The following is a 16178-nucleotide window of genomic DNA, read 5'->3' as shown; positions in this document are numbered from 1 at the left end:
GCAGAACCGGGCCCTTGCAGCAGCACGCCGACTGGCTGCACGCTGCTCACCGCTCATGCTTAGTGCTGCTGGGAGCTTGCTACCCAGACTGTGCAGGCGAGATCGGTGGCTCTCCATCGTGCTGAGGCAGCTGCCGGGGTGGAGTCACCCTCGCCCAGCTTTAGACACTGAAAGTTTAAGGTTTTAAATTTTAAGTCTGCCCCAAAGCTCTACAAATTTCTTAGGTCCAACATAAAGCTACAGCACTTCTTCAGAGAAGCAGATACTGAAGTTAAACAGCTGCTGACAATTCCCAATTCAGTTGTTTCAGACCAAGAGAGTAGGTCATCATCTCTAAGGCAAACCATCCTTTCACTGCTACAGCTCATTCTCTCTTAATGCATACCAATGACCCATGCCATTTTAAGCCTCCTCAGAGAAGCAAGTCTCCTGCACCCCTCCTCTTACCGAGCCTCATCAGTTTGTGCTGCAGAGACCACTTAGCAGCTTTTGTTATTGATCACCACATAGTGTCCATTGGAACAGCAGGCACCTTTTAAGCTGTTCCTCTAGGATGCAGGCAGGCAGGTAACACTAAAGAAAATGTAGGAGGATGCCGATTATTCTTCCTCTAAACTCCCTGATATCCAGACTCTTTGGGCACTATGGTTCCAAACTCAAGCTCCCATTTCTAAGCCATTTTACTCATTTCTATGATTTTTTTTCAGCAGGGAATCTGGTATTGCAGAAAAAAACAAGACATGCTCCTAGGACTTTTGGTTCTTTCTCTTTAATTCCACAGATGTTACCTGAGACACTAATAAATGAGACCAGGTACTCTAATCATTATTATTATTCTTTCTCATTATTGTGTCTTAAAATATGAAGTGCACCCATATTTATTATAAATTTTCAGCTGCTCCTAACTAACGATACAGTTTAAAGACACAAGCAGCACAAGTGGATAAGAAGCAAATTCGTGGATAAGAAGCAATTTTCCCACACACATTTGCAGTACCTCTCAGTGAATTTGCAGTGAATCTCAGCGGTATCAGAAAGCTAACTATTCTACCAGTTTCAAAAGCTGATTTATTACCATCTCAGAAAGAGAAGCAGTATAGTTAAAAACTCACAGTCATTTGCTGCTCTTATGATCAACCAACCACAGCCAGTACTGGCTGCTATACTGACAGTTCATAAACACGAGCCTGCCGATGCACCAGCTCCAGGATTGCTGGCTGCAGTCTCTTCAGCCCGGAGACAAGCGTGAACATTGCCAGCCGGTGTCCCCATGGAGCAGAGACCAAGCTAAGAGTGTCTGGTAACTCAGAGGCAAGCAGAGAAGTATTAACGCCTTCCTAATATCCTTCAGAGGAGGAGGATGAAACCCTGTGAAAAAGAGCAACTGGCAGCTGTTAAGATGAGAAGAGATTGATTTCAGAGGGACCAAGGGAATTGTCTTGTGAGTGATTTACGGAAGGAGGTGGGGAAAAGAGGCAGGTTTTCTGCTGTTTGTGTTTATCCCAGGGGATGTGGGTTGAGCCAGTGCTGTGCAGCACTGCCCAGCCACCACCATTGCGAACCACTGGTCCCAAGGGCCACAGCGACCATACTTCCCAATACCACTTCATTCCAAGGGGACATCTGAAATAAGGGACAACCCTTATCATGGCTTTCTGCACATGAAGATACCGAGTTCTGTTAGCGGGAACAGTCACTTTCTATCTAACATAGGTCACAAATGTCCGTAATCTTCAAGCCCAAACCATAGAGTCAGATCACCTAAGTGAGACGCCCTCAAATGACAGCCTGAAACCATGAAGATACTTTTAACCAGGACAGTCTGCCAGCTGTGGTATAGTACTTAGCGCTGTTTCATGGCTGCCTTCTCTTTGCCTGTCTTCCCAACACACTTGTGAAGCCCCTTGCAAAATGAGGTCTGTTTTCTTTGACTTCATCTATATCGATGAAGTAAAGAATGCTAGAGCCCCTCTTCTACCCCTTATGTCAACAGACACAGTTGGTTGGCATCCTTATTATTAAAAAAATGTGCTGTGACCACATCCCAGTTGCTTGCTTACTGGGAGAAATTCCTGGCTCATGCTACTTTTCAGACCATGCCCAGGAATCCTTTGCGAGAGTTCTAGTTGGTCTGGCATTAAATCACACCATGTTTTTCAGTTTAAACCCATAAATTAACAAGTGTACGGGCCTGTGTCTACTTGAATAATGGTCTAGAGGTAGCCTTTTAGTTCCGATCTAGTTCACTAGGAACTAGCCTATCTAGTTCCGACAGTCAATACCTAGTGTGCACCTGTGAAATCTTCATGCTCAGTAGGAGTTTTGGTACAAAAGAACTATTCTGGTAAGGGATCTTTTACTGTTATAGAAAGCTGCAAAAATCCAAAATACAGAATGTAAAACCCCCCTCTACACTTCACATTTTCAGTGTGAACCTCATCAAATCTGTAGCGGTTAACCTATCCTTTACTCTGAAATGAGATTACTGTGGAATAATGGTCTTGGACTCATGTTTCTGTACTGTGAGAAGCCACTGAACACAGGACACACAACTCTTCACAGTCAACACTAGCTAACGAGTTATCCCTGCACTGTCTAGGGACAACAGTCTCATATGGCAGCTTTCCCCAAAGAGGGGGAAAAAGAAAGAGGAAACTTTAAATATTATTGTGCATTCTCAAAGAAATTTTAAAATATAGAAAAATTAAGGGAGACGTAGTGTTGATTTTTCTTGGTTTAGTCTTTCACTGGATTTATAGTAGTTATTAGTTAATGCATGATATTCTCTGCATGGGTACCAAAGCACCATGGTGATGGCGGTGACTTACAAGCCGAGACAAGGAAAATGAATTCGAGGCCATGGCAGACTGAAAGGTCTGTTAATCTGCAGGAAAATTATACCCTTGCTAAAATAAGTATCATAACCATGACATCCTTGCTACAGGGATAACATTATCCATCCTTCCATAAACCTGTAGGATAGTTAAAAATCTTCAGGGCAGACATACTTCTCTGCTCAGCTGCAGCTTTTAGAATATTTGTGTATAATAACTGAATAGTTACGGGTGAACTCCCAACAAAATACCTCATCAGTGTCACAACTGCATTTGTATTATCTCGGAACAATCCCCCCAAAAGCAGACATCCTCATTTACAACTATAGGAGACATTTTGCTAAACTGCAGCAACTTGAACGCATCATCTCATTCATCTCTGTATTCCTGATGAATTAAGTCTAGACTACCAGTAAGGGGTGAGGCAGAATCTGCCTCATGCAATTATCCATATTTTAAAAGTGAGTGTAGACATCGGGACTAAACAGCACGAAAAGGCTCTTACTCAGACTATGCAATAAAGGGCAATCACATTTGTGATTTGAGTTTCTTGTCTTTGACTTCATGAGTCAGCTTTGCCATTACCATTACCAGACAGACCAGTGGAAATATTTCATTTTCAGTAGCTCACTTCTCCTTCACTTTATGCTCAAACTGGACCCTCCCCCCCAAAAAAAAACAAACCGTATGCTTAATTTGATTAGACACCAAATGAGGTTTCAGGTTTTGTCCAAGCCAGCTGATTTTAACCTGAGTTTATAAGGGGCTTGACTCCTAAGTCTGCTACGTTAGTACCAGCAAGTGATGGATGTGGTTTTGTTGGGAGCATTTAGATTTGCCACATGATCATTGCTTCAGATCCAGCCAGGCTCAGTTTACAGACTCTGTCTGTCCTTAGGAAAGCTACATGTATTGTGCTGAGCAAGAGGTCTGAATATTCAAAAAAACTTTTCCCTGGGGTGTGAGTGAGGGGCTGTTTGGCAGGTATGAAAGTGGCAGCCTAGGAGTCTGTAAAAGTTTTGAATCTACATGTTGTCTCAACCCTCAGAATTCCAGGAGTGCTTTCACACACAGCCACAAATGGAAAACATTTTGCAAAGGAGTACAGGGATAGCGAAAAAAAATCTTACCACAGTGTTCACTCTAGTTTTATTAAGTAGAAGTGTTACCCTGAAAGGACTGGATTCTGCTCTCATCCTTCTTTTGCACCATGAAATGCTATGACTTCTGTGATGCTCTTCGTGACTCCCATGACGATCTCCACAACTTACGTCCTAACCCAAGTCCCTCTGATTTAATAGGAATGTTTGCACTAACTTCAACGGAGCCGTTACAGAGAGCAATGTAATAAGCAAAAACTGAGCCTTCAAAGTCTGTATATAACTTAGTGTTTTAATAACTTTGCTTTGCTGTGGAAACTGAGGACAAAGATCTCAGTCTACTAAATAAAATCTTCCCTTAGCATTTCCATGCCAGATCAAAATCAAACAGTCCAGTTTAATCAATAAAAAGCAGACTGATGGGAGTGGTTAAGACAAATAACTTACAGACATTTATCTCCTACAACTCTGCAAAATGGGAAAGCGTGCAATATTAATCATGTTGTGAATGCTTTGGCAGATATTCTGGAAGGAATTGTAAAGCAGGGAAAGAGACAGCAAAACATGATGCAAAACAAAGAAAGTATCACATATAAATGTTTGGAGTTGCACTTAATTTAGACTAAACCAGCTCTTCAAACAGAGTTTCTTGACATCAATTTTCTTTGCCCATTTTTAACACTTCTCATAACAGGTCTTCTTTTTTTAATGCTGTTAAGTAACCAGATTGCATAAACCCCTAGGAGAGCTGAAAAATAGCGATGTCTGGACTGAGTGATTAAAACCATTTTATTGTCTGTGCCTTGTAATGTCTTTCTGCTGGCTTGAAACCCCGGGTATCTCAGCAGCTCAGTCACAGCAGCTTTAAACAGCTTCTGTAAGATGCTGCAGGCACCTTGGCTGTCCAGAAAGAACTTACCACCAAAGCAATTTGCTCCTGAGCAAATTTGCTCCAAACGTGAGGAATTTGCTCCTGAGCTCCTCACTACAAGAGCTCTCTGCACATGAACTCAACTAAGGGTGCCAAAACCTGCTACGATGTAAAACAAAACACTTGCAGGCTCGGAGTAAATTGCACTGTCTATGCTGATAACCAGGCAGACGGTGAAATGCGCACGATCCCTACAGCAGATTGCTGTTGAAAATGGCACACCAAGTGCTGGCAGTTGTGTAAGGCACTGCACAGTGGGAATGAAGTAGGGAGAACAAAGTTGGGGTGGTTTGTCCCTTCTCCCATGTTCTTTGAAGCTACAGAATCTGTCCCTGGGGGTCACCACAGCCAGAACATCACGTTGTCTCACAAGATGGGAAAGCCACTTTTCTGCGTTCCTTGGGAAAGAGATGCTTGATTGAAGTGACTAGATGTACATGTGTTCCTAGATCACTTGGGATGCAATTAATGTTCTTACATGTATTTTGGAGACATCCCATTCATGGGACAATCTGATAAAACTCTGCAATATGCCACTTAAACCTTCATAGAAACCATCACTACCAGCTCCCAAAGGAGTGTTTGCTATCAGTCCCACCTTGGCCACTGCAGCTCTGCAAGAGTCTTGCCATAACCAAATGGGTGGCCTGGAGAAGGCCTGGCAGCCTACGAGTACTGCTAGAGGGATTTTACCAAGTTTTCACACCAGGATGGAGAAGCAGCATTTCCACCATTTATCCACTTGCACAGCTGTGCAGGGATTGGTACATCTGGCCTCATGTCTTGGAACAAACTTCTGGCCCTCACGTATGCCTTGAATGGAAACCATTAGCTCAAATCCAAAGGAAAAAATGTGGTCTTCTGTTTCTACATATCTGGGAGTAACAGAGGAGACCTATACACTGTACAGTTTGCCTGCTTCGTTTGCCTGCTTCATATGTCATCCTACCACACAGCTGGCTCAAAGACCTGGTCAGAAATAGAAGTGAAGAAAAACAGACAGGTATAAGACATCTCTAAATAAGTCATTCGGAGGCAGAGAACAGCAACCCGACTATTGGTTAGAAAGATACTATTTTCAGCTGCCAGCTATAATTAAACAACTCATTTTCCTAAGGCAGAAGATCACAAGCTTGTTCTACAGAAAAAGGTTTTGGTTTTTAATTAAGCTGCCAAGGAGTTGTTCTCACAGCAAAGCCTGAGAGATGTTGAGATTTTGGGGTAGGTCTGAGGCGGCTAGGTACATCCACGTTTCATTAGAAAAACTATTTACTTTAATGAAGACTTAAATGGGCAGCCCTTTAGACATTTAACCTCTTTTCTCTTCTTGCTGTGTGTCTTTGGACAAATAACCAGCATAGTTATTTGAGTAGAGCTGCTTTGAATGACCATGGTCTGCTGTGAGTCAGTCTCTCCTGGGGGGCATTTTCCCCGGTGAGGAGCTCACTAGGAGCACAGGCAAGGGGCAGGACCCCAGGGTGGCCAGAGGGGTCTAGGAGGAAAGACAGATGGGATTGCAGTCAGGGGGGAGCACGGTCCACCCATGGGAAGGGCCTCTCGGCATGGCCTGTCCTGGCTAGGACCAGCTGTCCTCTGCAGCATCTCCCACCAGTCGGCGCAGCCGTCCTGTGTCTCCCTGCCAGTTCCTCCCCCAAAGCATCAGGACCCCACGGACTCCCCTGGACAAGCTATAACATAAAGCAGGGCCATACACCACACACACTGCCACATTTGGGCAGGATATTGCAGGCGAACGGGGGGGGCAAAGGAAGAGACAAACACCGCTGCACAACCCCAGTGTCATGGGTGTCTGCTGATGTAATGTTATTTTCTCTCTCTCTCCCCACTCCTACCCTTCATTATTTACTCTGATTTTGTCATCCAGGTCTCTAATTGTACTATTCTCTAAAGCATTTGACTAATAGTGAGCTAAACAAAGCCTTGTTATGCAGCACAGCACTGCTGCCTTGAGCAGAGCTCCGCAGCAAGCTCAAAAAAGATGGGCTCTCTTATGCCCCAGCGATTCTTCCTTTTCCAGTAATGTTTAAAGTATATAATTATGCCAGATAACGAGTTACCTTATTTGACACTTGAGAAATGCCAGTGTTATGCTTCCTTACATGCTCCCGCAAGAAAGGCAGCGTTTCTGTGAAAGTAATATGCTGAAATACAACCTGGCGCTGCTCCAGCCAAGGGGTGCTGCTGGGATCATCTCCAAACGCTGCTCAAAGCCCTTGTGATGGCATGGAGGGCTGAGGGAAGATTAGAAGCATGTTTTTGAGTTGTTGTGTAGGCTTTGGTTGGTGAGGGTCAGAGAAGAGAGGCTTACGTACCTAGAGAACAGGTTTGTACAACGTACGGAGAACATAACTACATGAAACTGAGACATTTCTGTATGAAATTACCAAAAATTCCTTTTTTTTTTTTCCGAAAAGCAGACAACATACTGCTGTTCCAGTAAGGACAGAAATGTCTCCCCTCATTATTTCCAAGAATCCCCTTGGTTTTCAAAAGAAGAAAACAACATTCCCTAAAAAATATGCTGCCTTCCAAACCCCAAATAAACCTTTACCCTTTACTCATAGTCCAGTCAGCTTCACTCAATATTCCTTTCCCTCCTAACTCCTGCCATGTCCCTCCCAGTCCTCACCATCTTACAGCCACTTGTTGTCCAATAGGTAAGGCTGCCAAAAGTGATGCCAGCAGTCACTGCATCCAACAACCTCTGTATGCGACAGGAGGAAAGGACGGCTTTTTCTGTTCCCCTTACCTTAGCTACCCTGAGTCCTCCACTGGGTCTGCCCTTGGGCACCTTGTGACTGGGAAAATTTGAAACTTGGACCTTGCAGGTAAGACATAATTTTGAAGCTTCGTGAGATTTTGCTTGTATTAGAAACTTGAAACTCCACAGAGAAGACTTGTATCTCTTCATTTGTCTCGTTTTATATCTTCTCCCCGTATATATATGTTTCTTTCTACGGCAGCAGCATTAATCGCCAGGAAAAAAAATCTGTAGAAAGAAAAGGCATTTATTTTCCTGTAAACCTTTTACACACAACTCTCTCCCACCTGGCACTCTATCAGGAAGTGGGAGAGTCTGAGTTATCTAATAACCCCTGTGTACTCTGTGCATTCATTTGAGATTGTGTATTTCTAATACTTTCTACCTCTAAATAAAACACCAAATAAACTCAGCACAGAAAGTGCATCCAGGCAGCACCTGATTCTTAATGCTCCATTTCTGAAGACTCCGAAGACTCTCTTCTGCCCCATGGATTTTAAATATACGTTGGCGTTGTGTGTCTGGAAAAAGAGATGGCTCAGTGACAGCTAAAACCACTGAAGCAGCCACTTGCCTCTAGACACAGTAAGCTTGTGCAAAGTTTGCAAAGCACTGCTCTGTGCCTACCAACTGTAAAAACCCAGTGAATTAAGTGGAATTCTCCAACCTGGAGCTTCTCCAGAAAGGAGGAAAAACAACCACATTTAAATCCTTAAAAATGAGAGGACTGCCAGGGTCAGATGTCCCTATCATCCAGCAACTGTCTCAGGCAGATGATGGGTGGACAGGATTGAGGTGTGTATACATTTGATATTCTCACAGAATCTGTCAGGCAGACATTTATGGACTTCCTGAGCCAGAGGCTACATCCAGACAACTATGTTTAACAGTCCCTGATGGAGCCGTCCTCCACTAATATGTATAATCCCCTTCTGAACCCATTTCCACTTGCTGTGACCACCTGCAGCAATGAGCTCCACACCTCTGTGCTGTAGGAAGACAACCCTTGCAAGCCATCTGACAAAGTCAGAGGAGTGACCGCTAATTTCTGTAGCACACCTCTCACCTCCCTTCACTTATATCTTTCTGTTCTCTCCTTCTGCTATATCTTGTGAGATTAGGGAACATTCAACCCCACTGCGTGACACCACATGCAGCCAGTGTTTGAGATGTGGGGACATCACCGATTCCTACTGCACCTAAATTATTATCTCTGGTTTGATCTCAGGGTTTTTTCTTTGTGATTCCTAATGTTCCCTTTGCCTTTGAACTTGAGTATTAGCTCTTTTCGGAGTGCTAGTAGCTAAGTCAGGGTCCATGGCTGTGTGTATTTAGCTAGGGCCATTTCCTCCCCTGTGCATTAATTCTACTCATTGACAGAGAATCTCACCTGCCATTTTCTTACCAGGTCAGTCAGCATCATGAAGCCCTCACTGCAGGAAGAGCTCTAGTTGAAAACAAACCCAATTTGTCAGCTGAAGTGGTGAAAATGAAAGAAATGGTTGAATGATTGCGGACTGCTTCACAGTACCTCATGTCTGAAGAAGCTGCTGTCAGCTGCCTGCTTGGTAGCGCAGTTTTCAAATCCCTTTTTCTTACCAGAGATGAAATTTTCCGCTCTGCAACGGATCAATGTTCGTATACTTCTCAGGTTCTTAACACAGGCCTTTAGAGGGGCTAAAGTAGTGCTTAAATTTTATACTGTTCTCAAGAGAGGGAGCATTCAGTAAGGCCATATTTGCTCAAGAAGCTAGAGGCTTCTGGAAGAAACCCCTCTTGTATCCAAGATGGATGGCACCAGCTCCGCGGAGGCTCTGGCTGACACCACAGACGGTGCCTGCTGCTGTGAACGATCTCTGTAGCTGTGACCTGGCAAACAGCTCATGGAGGAGACACCCTGCCAAGGGAGTCACCGCGGGAGCCCTAGGAGCTGAGCATAACCCTCTGCTTTCAAAGATGTGAAATAAATACAAAAGCAGTCGCATTTTTGAGCCACCTTAGAAAGAATAATAGCCAGATTAATTTTGGTTTGCATGTTAGTTAAATTATTTTAAAAATTGACGCTGGAAGATACAATACTATACATAGCAGAATCAGAAAGGGAAAAAGCTAATGTTTCTGAGAGCAGATATAAATCCCAGGAAGTACAGACTCTGGCAGCTGTAATGGCACAACATTTTTAAGATGGCTTTAGAAGGTAGAGGCTCTACACGTGGAAGTGAGGTTCTATTTAATTATTAAGGTCTCTGTAGAGTAATAAGAAAGTGGAGAGATCAACCAGATATTTAACAGTATGTAGGCACTGGGACATAAAACATATTCAATAATATAAATTTAACCCTCTCTTTGTGTGTGCACACTTCTATGTATGCTCACATGCATTAGCAAGCCTATAAACAGTCTACATACAGAGCCTATAAAAAAGGCATTTCACTTTATAGCTTGTGCTGGCAATGTACTTTCCTATCAGGGTTCAGCACTCAGGCACTTCTGATCAAGGAAAGTAATAGTGAACAGATCATAGCCCATATTCAGGCACGTAAATACGCTTTATACTTTCCATACATAAGCAGACATTTCTTACAGAAAAATGTACTGTAAGCCACAGGGATTTAAATTTAACTACATTCATATCTTGATGACCACTGTTACATGCCTTTTTTTTTATATAGTATGTAAAAGTATTAGGAATATTAATTACATTTTAGAACAATGTTTGGTAATTGATTTATGTTACTGCTTTAGAAGGAAATTTTGTGCATGTAGTTAAATATAAAAAGAATAAAACTATAACTTACTTAATATATAGGACTCCATTTGCAGAAGCATTTATCTGTACTGCATGAGTTTTTGTTTTATTCTTTGAGGTTGACGGTGAAGGAGTAGGTTTTGGTTTGGCCAGAGGTGGAGTGCTGTAGTGCACTTCTTTCTGCTTTTCCACAGTACTGTTCTATTCTTCTAAGCTTGTGCATTCTAAAATTTTTTATTTCATTATGATTAATTATATTATTGTAATTCTAAATAACATTACGCAAATTTTTATATGACAAGTTCAAAATGAGAATAAGCAAAAAGGCTGCTTTTGTTCAGAATTTAATTTAGTTTCTTTCCAGCAAATTAAATGGAAATTTTTCACTTTTCCTTATCTCTTCCTTTTTGTTTAGGTACTACTCATTTCAGACTTTGTCATCAAAAACCTCTAATTTCAGCACATTCTTGCTATTTTTATTAAATCTTTTAACGTACATCTCATTTGACCAGAACTTGCCGAACTGACTAAAAGACTACAGATGTAAGGAAATTATTTCCCTGAATTTAATTAGACAGACAGGCTTCCTCTGGAGGTGTTCAGAGACATCCTCCTCTCCACTGAGTACTTTCTGGAGTGACTTCGCTAGACTTCTATGCTGTAGGTGCAAACTAAATGACTAGATTACACAGGACACTCAAAGCACACAGTACTAGAGAGTCCTAGTCTTAACGACTGGAAAGTAATCGGGCAGTAGTTATTCCCAATGCTTGTACAGAAATATAGTAGAAAATTTAGATAAATAATATTCACCTGTATTTCCTCTCATGTATACCGAGAAGTTGTTGCATCGGCTCAGCAGCAAAAAGCCCTTGCTAATTACCTATGTCTCCTCCCTGCTGCTGTGAGAAGAGGATCGCTGCAGTCTCTCGATAAATGGGTTTCAGCCATACCTTAGACTATGGGCTTTACACCCATGGTATGGTTTAATTATCCTGTAGTATGAAAGTCAGTTTTCATATTTTAAAATTGTGACTTGCGTATATGCAAAGGTATTTAGTTGTTCCTTGGCACTCCCAAAAGCATCTAAGCACTTGAATTGTCAGGAGTTCATTCCTGGTACCCAACAGCTCCTACACAACCTTCATGGCACTCAATGGCCTTGTTAGGCACTTAAATACTTGCTAAAAACTGGCCCCACAACTTTTCTAAGGGCAACTTCACCCTAGAACTTATTTTTCAGCCATTCAATTTAACATGGTTATTTTTCCAGAATTGAAGGAATAGCTGATCCACCTTTCAAAGTACTGCTAGAGGTGAGAACCCATTCTTGTGATGAGCTGCCAGCCCAGACACTGGAGGTTATGGTGTAGCATTAACATAACTTCAAATGCCAGCCAGAAATAGCCCTAACTCCTTTGTGTCGGGCTGACCCTAAAATTTCTGACTACTACTAAAGCAGACCCTTCCCCCTTAAAGTACACTGGGAGATAGTATTTACCAAGGATGTTTGGGGTTTTTTTTCCAATGTGTAGGAGTTTTGCCCCAGTGAGAGCACTGACAGCTCTCTCAGCAGTAAGTCATGAGCAAAGCATGAGGCTCTGACTCATATTTGCAGGTGGATTTAGCCACACTGGCTGAAAGAGTCATTGCCCTGCTGCTCCCAAGGGGCTGTTGCCCACGGAGCCAGAGCGGTGTGGTGGCACACGTGTCCCCCCTCGGACAGTGCAGCACAGCGTGTGGCCCCGCGTATCAGCATGCCAGGCTGTGAATCGTGGCCTTTGGGGGTGGACAGGCATCCTGCTTGGCTTTTCCTTCTCTGGGGATACCAACCCCTGCAAAGCAGCGCAAAGAGTGGGAACTGCAGTCACCCCCATAACTGGGGTGCAGTAAAAGCAGCTGGAGCTTAGGCAGGCAGGGATGCAATGGTTCCCAGGCTTCAGAGACATGGCGAAGAGGAGGTTTTCAAAAGCAGAATTCCTCAAAACAAGCCACAAGTCCAGAATGGGAATGAGCCTTGTAAGCAGCATGGACCAGCTCCCTCTCCTGTTATCCGCTCTGGTGAAAAGCTGGTGAGAAATAGCTCTCATCTACACACTGAATGGAGGCTGCATTCATAAATTCAATAACGCCGGAGACCAGTGTCTGGCCCTGAAGCCAGCTGGAATGGCCTTGCAATGTTCCCAGTGTCAAACTGGATCAGGAGACATGCTAACAATCTAACTGTATAGATGAATGCATTGCAGTGCTCGTATCTGCACCATAGCATTCCTTGATATACTAGCAGGAAGATGGTCCGTACATAATCCTATACTGATCTTCCTCAACAGGCACTGGGACATTTGCAGCTCCAAAACCCATTTTCCTCTTAATTTGGGAACTGTGTCTGGTGTTTGTGTCCTGGATTTCCATGAATTTCTGCAGAAATTCCAACTCCAGGTGCTGGCACCCTGTTGCTTGGCCTCTGGAAAAAAAACCTGCCAAACTACAACCCCCTCAACGCAGCAGGGCCTGTCATTATCTTGCTAATCAAAGCAAGCACTGTCAAAGGACCTGTTGAAAGGAGACTTACGTATATACGTCAAGCTTGCACCAATTAAAAAATTGCTCATTGCCTAATTCATTAAACAGTAGGAAGTAGAAATGAAGCTTTAAATTTAGCAGAGATGCTACTGCTAATTATTAACCACAGTCTCTCATTAAGCCATTGCCTGTCATTCTAATGAACCATATGAACAAAAAAGGATAAAATATAATCTACTCATCAAACCGTAATCTAATGATATGCAATTGAACAAGTATGTGGACATTTTCTCAAAAGATCAACTTGTGGCTTTATCTTGCTATTGCTAATTACCTGGGGCTTTATGGCTCAAAAATGATGTAGATTATTTCTGTATCGCATTCCTTACTGACACAAATAAGGATGGAAGAGTACTCAGCACCTGAACAAGAAGCACTCCCATGGTTTGCTATCTTTGTACTCCTCTATGTGATAAGTGACAATTATCTTCACAGGACAAAATCTCCCCATGTGACCCAGGTTTGACTTCTCACGGCCAGGAGTTGCTTTGTGTAGATGTTATAGGATTTACCGCTCTATCTGCTGGGTTCAAAAGCAAATCTGAGCAACTCTTATCTGCCATACTTATCAAATACAAAAGGCAGATCAATATCCAATCACTCTGTCCAGGTAGCGAGGTAGTCATTTCAAAATCATCTATCACAGTCGGGCTGAGGCCAGTGGTTTCTCCCTGTGAATGATGTTAAGGTAAACGCTGCCTTTGTGAACCTCAGGATAACAGAAGAAGGCAATGTTTGCAACTGTCACCCTTCCCAAGAAAATGTAGATTACAATGGCCCTTTTTTGTTCTGTAAGACTTGGATCAACTCGAATCCAACGGACCAATTTTTTTCTGTGGCTTTTTCAGTTTTTCTACCTACCTTTGCAAATCTGAAGTGGGTACTAATGAAAAGTTACACTTTGTGATCTCTGTGAAATCCTGCCACTGCCTCCTTTTAACTCAAAGAATCCCTAGGAAAAGATATTAAAATTTGAGCTTGCATCTAAAACTACACTAATGACAAGTGTCTTCCTCTCAAATGCATTCCCCTGTCTCCTACTATTAAGGGAATCAGTTACAGAGGATCCCAGTGTGACAAACCATGCAAGAGTAACAACAGTAGGATTTCACTGATGTAACTGTAGATGTTAGAAGGTTAGTTGCCTACGTGTCAACTGCACGGCCATGGTCACTTCACAGTCATGAGGCAATTGCAGAGGGCAATTCATTTGACCTGTGTATGCAGCTATCTTAGCCTGAGAGAAACTGCCTCCCGGAAAAGCTTGGTTGTATACACTGACTGCAAGGTGTGTCTTTGACTTAGCCACTTTTTAGACAGTTAGTTAAGCAGACATGAATGCGACCTTACATCTATCATTCATGACATGAAGATAGTGTCACCCATTGATAACACTTGCAGTATGTAAGGAATCACAGGTTTGGGTTTTAAGTCTGCACAATTGTTTTCTAGGCTCCCTGTCTGATCAGGACCTCAGTACTTCACAGGAATGAACTTCACTCAGTTCTCCTTTACTTTTCAGCACCACTAAATGCACCAATATTTGAATCTGGGTTTCACAATATTTGCGGTTTTTTACAGGTAGCTTTAAAAAAACCTTATCCTGCACCACTTTGTTTTGCAGTTCTCAGCACACCACAATTCAACACTTCCTGGAGTTAATTAAGGGTTATATTTTTTCTTTGTTCCAGAGGTTCATTTTAAGACAGATCCAAAAATGGCTAAAAGATGCTCTTTTCTGAAACAGGTTGTTAATTAACCTTCCCCTTTTCTGTGCTTGCCAAAACCTGCTTTGCTCTATTTGCTAATTTCTCATCTCTTAACCTGCCATTTAAATCCGTGCCCTTGGCCTTCAGATACAAACCTTCATCTTTCTTTGGCTTGCAGATGGGTCAAAGGGCTGGTCCTTTACTCCTTTATATCCCCCTCCCAGACTTGGCTACAAGGAAGATTTTGAAAGCTTCTGTGAACTGTCAGCATCTTCCCTGGTTACTGCCCCTCTCCTTTATTATCAGTGAACTTCAAAGATTTATTATTAGTACAACACCTTAATTTGTATTAGATTTTGTGACTGTCTAATTAGCATTAGCAATTTGGTACAAAGCTACCCAAAAGGTAACATTCATCTTGCCAGATGGTTAAAAGACTAAACATGAAAGAATTTTTCTTCGGTTATCCATTACAGAAAGATTAGCTATGGATGCTGCACTCCCAAATTAAGATCCTTTCCTCTAACGAGTTAGCAGTACAAAAGGCTGTCCTAGTCTTCCTAGTCCGTTTTAATAACGTTTTAATGTTTTGATGGAACACACTGCAAACAACACAACCCAGCGCCCACCAGAACCTTTCCTACAGCTTTTGTCCTCCATGTCCCTCTGCCAGGTCCTCATATTTGCTCCCCTTGCTGCCTGCTGTCTTCATCTGGCACAGTCTAACCTGCAAGCAGTCTTGTCACTGCTGACCTCATCACAGCTTGATCACTTTAGCTTGTGATTGACTTTACCACGCTGCCCACAGCCTTGGGAAGTAGATTATGGTCTGCAATGTCCAGTACATAATGGGATATTTGACTGCATTTTCCACTTAGCCTGAAAAGGCTACCACAGTTCTTCAGCTCTAATAACTTTTGGAATTACACCCTATTCATTTCTAGTCTGATCACATTTGTGAATAGCAGCATTCATGTACTAGGTCTGGAAAAAACATTAATAAAAGACATCAGTGGTAGAAGATTGGACAGCTGGATTATAGAAACAAATCTAGGTATTAAAAAGTAGGATCTTTACCTTTTGAAGTGAGCAGGAGTGTCCTCATGGCTGTCAGTGCCTCTCTCTGCAGCAAGGACAAGATTCCAGCTCCACTTACACTCACACCATGGTCCCATCTTTCTCCTTGGCCTCAGTGGCCGTCCTTGCAGTTTAACCGTTTGGCCACTGGGTCTCTGCTCATCAAGGGCGGAATTTGTCCAGACCAGTGCAGGTGGCCCTCCGTCTGAAATCAGTTGTCTGTGCTGCTGTCGTCAATGGAGAGGCATGCAGAAGTTTTAGTGATTCATCTGATTTATTTTAGATGTCTACATTAAGACGACATGAATCATATCTTAAAACTGTCTGTTTCTCACCACACAGCTGAGAGTGACAGTGATTTAAATATGTATTGTAGGCATCTACACTCAATCAAACAAAGCCCCTGCAGAGGT

General features: G+C 42.7%; 1 long non-coding RNA gene across 4 annotated transcripts in view; it reads right to left on the bottom strand.

Moving 5' to 3' along the window:
- Nucleotides 1-1303: 1303 nt before the first annotated feature.
- The window catches only part of LOC142360620 (uncharacterized), a 33600-nt gene continuing 18725 nt past the window's right edge, over nt 1304-16178 (bottom strand). For 3 of the 4 annotated variants that reach the window (XR_012763261.1, XR_012763262.1, XR_012763260.1), the window contains exons 3-6: nt 15766-15989; nt 7636-7875; nt 6944-7117; nt 1305-5834 (exon numbers count right to left, since the gene is read on the bottom strand). This is a non-coding gene — a long non-coding RNA (uncharacterized LOC142360620). Of the gene's footprint in view, nt 5835-6943; nt 7118-7635; nt 7876-15765; nt 15993-16178 lie in introns of all 4 variants that reach the window. The other variant, XR_012763263.1, reaches the window with a different exon arrangement.

The sequence above is a fragment of the Opisthocomus hoazin genome, chromosome 2 (genome assembly GCF_030867145.1).
Source record: "Opisthocomus hoazin isolate bOpiHoa1 chromosome 2, bOpiHoa1.hap1, whole genome shotgun sequence".
In the NCBI taxonomy this organism is placed as follows: domain Eukaryota; kingdom Metazoa; phylum Chordata; class Aves; order Opisthocomiformes; family Opisthocomidae; genus Opisthocomus; species Opisthocomus hoazin.
This window is presented reverse-complemented; position numbering and strand designations above follow the sequence as displayed.